Genomic DNA, 8,338 nt, shown 5'->3' with positions numbered 1-8,338 from the left:
ATAAAATATATGTGAGTAAGATGATTCTTTGGAAAGTTAAACACAGACAAAAAGCACAGAACCCCCCTACAACAACAAGAGGTTGCTGCCTTGTAAAAGTGTCTTTATTTAGAAATAGACCATTTAATAATTAACAACAATTCAACAGTCTGAAGTTAAGGTACAGCACAGTTACTTGACCTGGGGGCTTGGACCCACAATAAAAAACAACTTTATTTACCCTGTCTCTCACTTTCTAACCACATCCATATGTTAAACTTGTAGAAGCTATAATTTGTAGACAAAATAAAGTATTGGATTGGATTCAGATGTTGGGATCAACGCAGGATTCCTGGCCCAACTAATCTCCTACCAAGTGAACTCCAGTGGTGACACACCTCCACCCCCAGTGTGTGGAACATTAAGCACAATGAAAACTGTCCAGAATTTAGCCTAAAGTAATATCATTATAAAAAAATAATGGTTATTCATTGATTTATATTGAAGGTTTAGTAATATATTTTGTCAACCCTTATCAAAATGTTAATTTTGTGAATAGGAACATTCACTGAACATTCACGAACCCGTCTGCTGCAGCTTCTCACTGAGTTCACAGGCGTTTGTTAATTCTACTGTACATCTATCAGTCACATTGTCCTTTATGTCAATATGAATGGAAAATAAATATCTAATCATATAATTTCATATCAGAATACTTTGTACTTTGATGTTGTGTTATTGGTCATTTCATACACTGAACCAACAATTAAAATATTTCCTACAAGCTGGACTTAACATTTGAGTGTTTTCCCGTCTGGCCCCCCATTCAAACTTTTCTCCACCCACTCCAACTGGCCAGTCATGGCAAAAAAAACATTTTTGACATAACAATTAGATTTTATGTATTTTTTTCTGTGTACATTTAACATTCTCCATGTAGTGTCTAAAGTAAAAGATAAGAAATTGTAAACTTTATGTGTCATTGGTGGATTCCACAATGAAAGAGTTTTGTGTCAACTGGTCCTTTCCTGCAGTGATCACATACATTTGTCAAATGTTTGTTTAAAAAAAAGTGTCTATAACTACAACTAACAGCATCACCTCAGACAAGTTATATTGAGTTAGAGTTGGAGTTTCAGTATTGTTTTTTTAATCGTTGTAACTGGCTGCAGATGTTGAAGTGTGCTTGTCCGGAAAACATGATGAGATATGCTTAGATAGCTGCAGGAAACACACACAGACACAGACACAGACACACACACACACACACACACATGAGTCAATGAGGAGGAGAGCTTGGATTTGTAGATGCAGTTTCTTGCAAAAAAGCTTTTTTCCTTTCTCTGCAGCATCGGCGGTGGGAGAAAGAGTGGGTGAGGTGAAACCACTGCTGGACAGTGTGGAATTTGAATCATGTCAGCTGTAGAGTCGTGTGCGTATATGTGTCGCAGGGGATCCCCTGAGAGAGTGGGTTGTACATCACCTCAGTGGCAGTGAGTCAGCAGCCGCACTGATAGGAAACTAGTAAACCACAGAGGGGCTTTCCTCGCTGTGTGTGTGTGAGTGCATCATACTTTCATTCAAACTGAACTGTGAAAGAGACATACAGCTTTTATTCTGTCATCCTAACTGACTGAAATAGAAATACCTGCAAAGGATGTGAGTAAGATTCTTCTTGAACGTTTAAGTTTTCATTTGAGCAAACAGGAGGAAGTTGCAGAGGTGTGGGGAGCACATCTGTGTGAAGAAGGCTGATGAGACAGCAAGATTTGTAATTATAAATCTCTCTCAGTACAGCTCTGAGATCAGGCCAGCCAATACATCACTATCAATCTCTTCAAACTGTATACACTGTGTGCACAATTATTAGGCAAGTCAGTATTTTGACCATATCATCATTATTACGCATATTTTCCAACTCCAAGCTGTATAAACTGGAATGCTTATTGGATTTAAGCATATCAGGTGGTGTGTATTTGTGTAATGAGGGAGGGTGTGGCCTTAGAAGATCAACACCCTATATCAAGGTGTGCATAATTATTAGGCAGCTTCTTTTCCTCAGGCAAAATGGGCCAAAAAAGAGATTTAACTGACTCTGAAAAGTCAAAAATTGTAAAAAGTCTTTCAGGGGGATACAGCACTCTTGAAATTGCTATGATATTGGGGCATGATCACAGAACCATCAAACGTTTTGTTGCAAGTAGTCAACAGGGTCGCAAGAAATGTGTTGAGAAAAAAAGGTGCAAATTAACTGCCAAAGATTTGAGAACAATAAACGTGAAGCTACCAGGAACCCATTATCCTCCAGTGCTGTCATATTCCAGAACTGCAACCTACCTGGAGTGCCCAGAAGTACAAGGTGTTCAGTGCTCAGAGACATGGCCAAGGTAAGGAAGGCTGAAACCTGACCACCACTGAACAAGACACGTAAGTTGAAACATCAAGACTGGGCCAAGAAATATCTGAAGACAGATTTTTCAAAGATTTTATGGACTGATGAGATGAGAGTGACTCTTGTCACATCCATTCCAGATGGATGGACCCGTAGCTGGATCAGTAACGGGCACAGAGCTCCACTTCGACTCAAGATGCCAGCAAGGTGCAGGTGGGGTACTGGTATGGGCTGGTATTATTAATGATGAGCTAGTTGGACCTTTTCAGGTTGAAGATGGACTCAAACTCAACTCCCAAACCTACTGCCAGTTTTTAGAAGACACTTTCTTCAAGCAGTGGTACAGGAAAAAGTCTGCATCTTTCAAAAAGAACATGATTTTTATGCAGGACAATGCTCCACTACATGCATCAAAGTACTCCACTGCGTGGCTAGCCAGTAAAGGCCTTAAAGATGAAAGAATAATGACATGCCCCCTTCCTCACCCGACCTAAACCCTATTGAGAACAACAGTACACCTCTCTGAACAGTGTCTGGGAGGCTGTGGTTGCCGCTGCGCAACCAGTTGATTGTCAGTTTCTTGATCTGTTGACGATCTGTTGACAGACTGACAGAACATGAATGGAAGGCGTATGACTGTTTATTGAAAAGAAGGGTGGCTATATTGGTTACTGATTTTTATTTTTTTTATTTTTTTGAAATGTCAGAAATGTTTATTTGTAAATTTTGAGTTGTTTGTTTATTTTTCTCACTTCTCTTCCCATTCATTCAACAGATGAAAATAAACAAGTGAGGTGGGAAACTTTTCATTTTTCATTTAGTTGCATAATAATTCTGCACACTAATAGTTGCCCAATAATTGTGTACACATTGATATTTTCCAAGAGCACTGTAGTTCAATAATAAATTAATTCTCAAAAATACAACTTGCCTAATAATTGTGCACACAGTGTAAAGGTTGGGATCAGCCTCACAATCTGAGTATGGAGCAGGCTCCAGTTTTAGGAGAGTAAAACTGACTCAAAGAATAAGATAAAGTACAACTGTACAATATCTACACATGATGAAAATAAACAAAACATTAACTATATATTCTGTATTCATTGTACAAAAATATCAAGTGATTTGTAATTTTTCTTAGGTTTAATGCAGCCTCACAAAGAGATTTAGACAGAATCAAGCTGCATTGTTCAGCTGCATCGTCTACCTTTGTGCTGATAGAACAGGGTTATGATTATTTTCTGGCCAGCAGACAGAACATTGCTAAGATCAGACTTTTTGTTAAACTGATGTTAGCTGTCAGCTCATGGTTTATATGATATCGCCATATTGGTTTTTCCTACAACTACTTAATGTTTTTTCAGTACTATCATTCTAACTGACCGACAAACTGCAAAGTCCACATAGGGAACAAAATGTGGTAGATGAATGGGTCAAGTATAGGACTTCGACCCAGGAGACTGGGGTCCATGTACTGACTGGGACTTACTGTTGACTATTAACATTAAAGGTTTTTTTTATACTTTATTTCCTGTTGCAGTTTGGTTAGGAAGCTAGATTCACCGCTTGCAATGATGGTCATGGATCAACATTAATGATGAAGAAACAACACCAACATGGTGATATAAACTGCATGTCTCTACAAGCTCTGCAACTGTATTATCTTTAAAAATTGATTTGTCTGCATAAAAATGTTATCAGTATGACCTCTAATATTGATCTTTGACCTCTGAACCACTGGGTAGTTTTTCTTATTCAAATAGAGGGTCTAAGGACAAAGGGTGAGGTACATTGTATAGATTGTAAAGCCCACTGAGGCAATGTGATTTATAATTTTGGGCTGTATAAATAAAATTGACTTGAAGCCTGGCTGACTTGAGTGAGATGGCAGACACAGAAAGCAGAAGCAACTTTCTGTGGGGTTCCTCTGACTTGCATAGTTACCACATGTGAGTGGCTCAGTGTGAGTGACCCCCCCATCAAATATACTAAACACAAAACACAACGCTTCTGCTTAATTCCTCTTACAAAACAACACTCATTACCCAATCCGTCTGCACTTTTTGCCATCAAAGGAAAACAGCCAATTTTCACAAATCTTGAAACATGGGTTTCGATTGAGGAGGCTGGGTTCTTTTAGTACGGTCTTACCTGTGGGACTGAGGAACTCAGTGTGGATGCAGAAAACATATGGATCTAGAGTCTAAGCATTATAAATAAGGAACTGTATGACTTTAATATACATTGCCTGATGAGCCACAGCTGTAGTTGAGGTCGGGGCTCTGTGCAGGCCAGCCAAGTTCTTCCACACCAAACCATTTCTTTATGGCTTTGTGTGCGGGGACATTGTCATGATGGAACAGGAAAAGTGTTCATCAAACTGTAACCACAAAGTTGGAAGCGCACACTTGTCGGAAATATCATTGTATGTAGTAGCAATATGATTTCCCTTTAGGGAGCGTGGTGCAAACCCCAAACAGACCCCGACTGAAATCAGACGAAAGTATGTGGACAGTAGTGTGAGCAGCAGCACCGATGGCATCATGTGCATTTGTATTTTATGTATTAAATCCTACTCGGGGGGGGGGGGGGTCGGAACGTGAAACAGAAACTAGAAATGAAACTTTGAATCTTTGCAAGCAGTCACTGATAGGAAGGTATCACAGTCTCTGCAGATATTACTGTAAATGTACAGCGACGGTTAAAAGACCTACAGGTAGTGTTATTACTTTAATGGCTAAAGTGCACTGAGCAGGTAGATATGGGCAGCTCAGTATCTCTAAAACTAAACATAATACTATGTTTGAAAAAGGCCACCACTGCCCTGGCCATGACATGTGGAAGAAGTACTATCCCGACATAATAGGATGACATGAAGTAAGCACGAGAGGATACAGGCAGATGATCTGATACAGAATCTGTGTAGCAGAACATTGTGGTCATTGTTATCAGCAGCAACTTGATTTACAACTCGTACCAAAGTTTCTCCTCTAATGAAGATTTGTTTTCTCGTTGTGGTTTTTGTGTCTAAACCTAAACAGAACATAAGCACAGTGTTCAATTCATCCATTACAGTATCTGGAGTCAAACCCAGCTGACATTGGGCGTTAGGCTGGCCAAGTCGCAAGTTCATCACAGGGCTGACATAAAGGGACAAATGACCATTCACTCCTATAGGCAATTTAGAGTAACCAAGTAACCCATCCTGCATGTCTCTGGACTGTGGGAATACACCTGAGTGCCTGGAGGAAATCCAAGACCTTCTTGCTGTGAGGTAACAGTGCCCAACTTGTCCCAACATAAAATTGAAAATTACACCTACAGAAAACTACATTTGCAAAAATTAAGAAATGTTAAGTTTCAACATATCTGTGTTTTCCAGTAATATATACTGCCATCACTGATTCTGGTGATTGGGTTGGTTGGTTTTATTAGTCCAGGAAGAGAAGGAATTGTGTTGGTGTTGCTCAAAGTGACATCTAAAAAATTCAACAGCAGCGTGTCTCTTTAGAAACAATGTCCCAGTTATAGTGGGTAATCCACAGAACATGGTGCAGTTTTCTATTTCTCCAGTAGAAGGAAGTTCTGTTCACAGAGCGATCTGCTGATTATCTAGACAAACACAGAACTGGACATAAATCCATCCATCCATTATCTATATCTGCTTATCCTGTGCAGAGTTGTGGGGGGGGGGGGGGGGGGCTGGAGCCAATCCAGGATGCTCCCTGGACAGGTTTTCCAGTTCATCACAAGGCTGACATATAGAGACAAACAATCATTCACAATCATATTTCAATGGGCAATTTAGAGTTAACCTATCCTATCCTGATCTCAAAACCTCATTAGAAATAAATGAAAATACCTGCATGGCTATATACCACTGGAGTTTTACTCAGGACTTGTGTCTTTTTGTCATTTGGGCGAACTGATCCTTTAATGGTCTGGTGACTGTATCGTGAGGGGCAGTGCAGTAGTAGAGCGAGGATGGATGGGACTGAGGACACAAAGATAGAGATTGCGACTGAGGACGTGGCGGGTTGTGTAGTTTGTTACTGCTGACAGGAAAACACCTCCACAGAAATTACAGTGTGGGGACAGTTCATTATGTGTTTGTGAGGAGCCACTCCTCTGCCACTGGGAGAGACCTGCTATCTGGGAAATGGGCTCCACTCTGAGTTATTACGTGCTCACTGTGCTCGGTGAAAGAAGGCATCGAGGCGGGAGCTCCAGTAAAACTGCAGCACTTCCTCTCTCCACAGGGAATTTTCCTTGGGAAAGAAACCGGCTGGACTGCAATAGTCATTGGAATTTAACTTAGGAATTGCTGTTTTTGTTGTTTTTTTTTGCAGTTGTTCCAAGGATGGTCTAAAATGAATCCTGCATCATGTCTTATTTGGCCTCCTGGCAGGGTGAAAGAAGCTGTAAACACATTATTATCACCTAATAAAGATGATATTGCCAACGTGTTCACAAACAATCGTTTATTTACACAAGCAGGAGTCACAAAGCAACGTAAGCGTTCATTTGGAGCCGTGTTTCTGCCCACCTGGTTATGTCGTTAAAGCCCCCTCCAGTCAAAACTGTGTTTTTCTTCTTGTTCCTCCAGTTGAATGTTTGAGCTTCACTGTGAAGAATGATGTATGTGCACAGTTTGACACTAGGAGGATGTTTTCTCATTCACTGCTTGAAGTGTAAATTTTCTCTGAGCTCACAAGAAATCTGATTTTATTTATTATTTTTCAGAATCCGAGCAGGTGAAGCAGAGAGACAGGAAGTCAGTCAAATAAGGGAACTTGGGATCCTAGTACTACGGAAGCCTTGAGAGGCAAGTGGAAAAAAACAAACTTTTTTCACCTGTCCTACGTCTTTAACACAGGAGAGAAAACACTTAGGAAATGGATCACCAAAAACAGTTTTTTCTCATTTGCCTCTCAAAGCTTCCTTATGGTACCATTTTGCATCCTAAAACAAAAACAATACAATAAGTGCTGACTTTTGGCTGGTGGTCCACCATTATATTTTAGTTTTAGCCCTCAGAAGGAAAAAGTTTGGGCACCGATAGCTGGTTCAAAATGTAGCAATGACACTTCTACCTGGTTCCAGAAAAAGAGACTGTGTCTTCCCTGCACTGGCCTCACTGTCTATCAGTGAAGTACAGGGTTGAATTTAGGATTCTTTTATGTGTTTTTAAAGGCACTGCATGGACTGGAATTGGGTCACATTTCAGAAGTGCTCATCACCTACTCCACTTCCCAACCCCACAGATCTGCTGACCAACTGCTGCTCTCCATACACACGCCTAGCTATAAACCAGGGCGATAGAGCATTTTCAGTTGTTGGCCTGAAACTGTGGAATAATTAAATCATCCCCCTCCACTCATACTTTCAAAAACTGACTAAAAAACCATCTCCTTTCTTGAGCCTATGAACTTTCATCATGAAGATGCCTCATCACTATGTTATTTTGATGTTTGTCTCATAATTTGACCTATTCTATTTGTCTTACTTTTTTCACAACAGGTATCTCAGGTGTCTGGGCCGGTGTGTTTTCTGGTAGATTTCCTTTGCAAAAGCAAGGCGTGTGTTGACAGAACAAAATATCCCTGTGTCTGTGCATTAGTTGTTGTTGTTTTAGTTGTTTGTGCCAGGCCATCTGCCTCCTGGCTGTGGAAATATACAGTATGTATGCCACTACACCCTCTGGCACATAGAGACACCCTGAATTATCTCTCAGGTGACGCCAGAGTGTTATCATGATGCTGTTGTTTAAGGATGAACGGAAGCAGGTTTAAGAGGTGTGCTGTTACTGTGGTTGAGTACATGGCTCAGTCTATCTGAATCATGTGTGTGTGTGTGTGTGTGTTTGTGTTCATCCCGTTGTACAGCTGGAGCTCTGCCACCTGCTTCTCCTCAACGCCGTGCCACCTGAGAAGTGACTGAGTGTGTCCAGGCCACGGGTGGGTAAGC

The sequence above is a fragment of the Pagrus major genome, chromosome 9, assembly GCF_040436345.1.
Source record: "Pagrus major chromosome 9, Pma_NU_1.0".
Lineage (NCBI taxonomy): Eukaryota > Metazoa > Chordata > Actinopteri > Spariformes > Sparidae > Pagrus > Pagrus major.
This window is presented reverse-complemented; position numbering follows the sequence as displayed.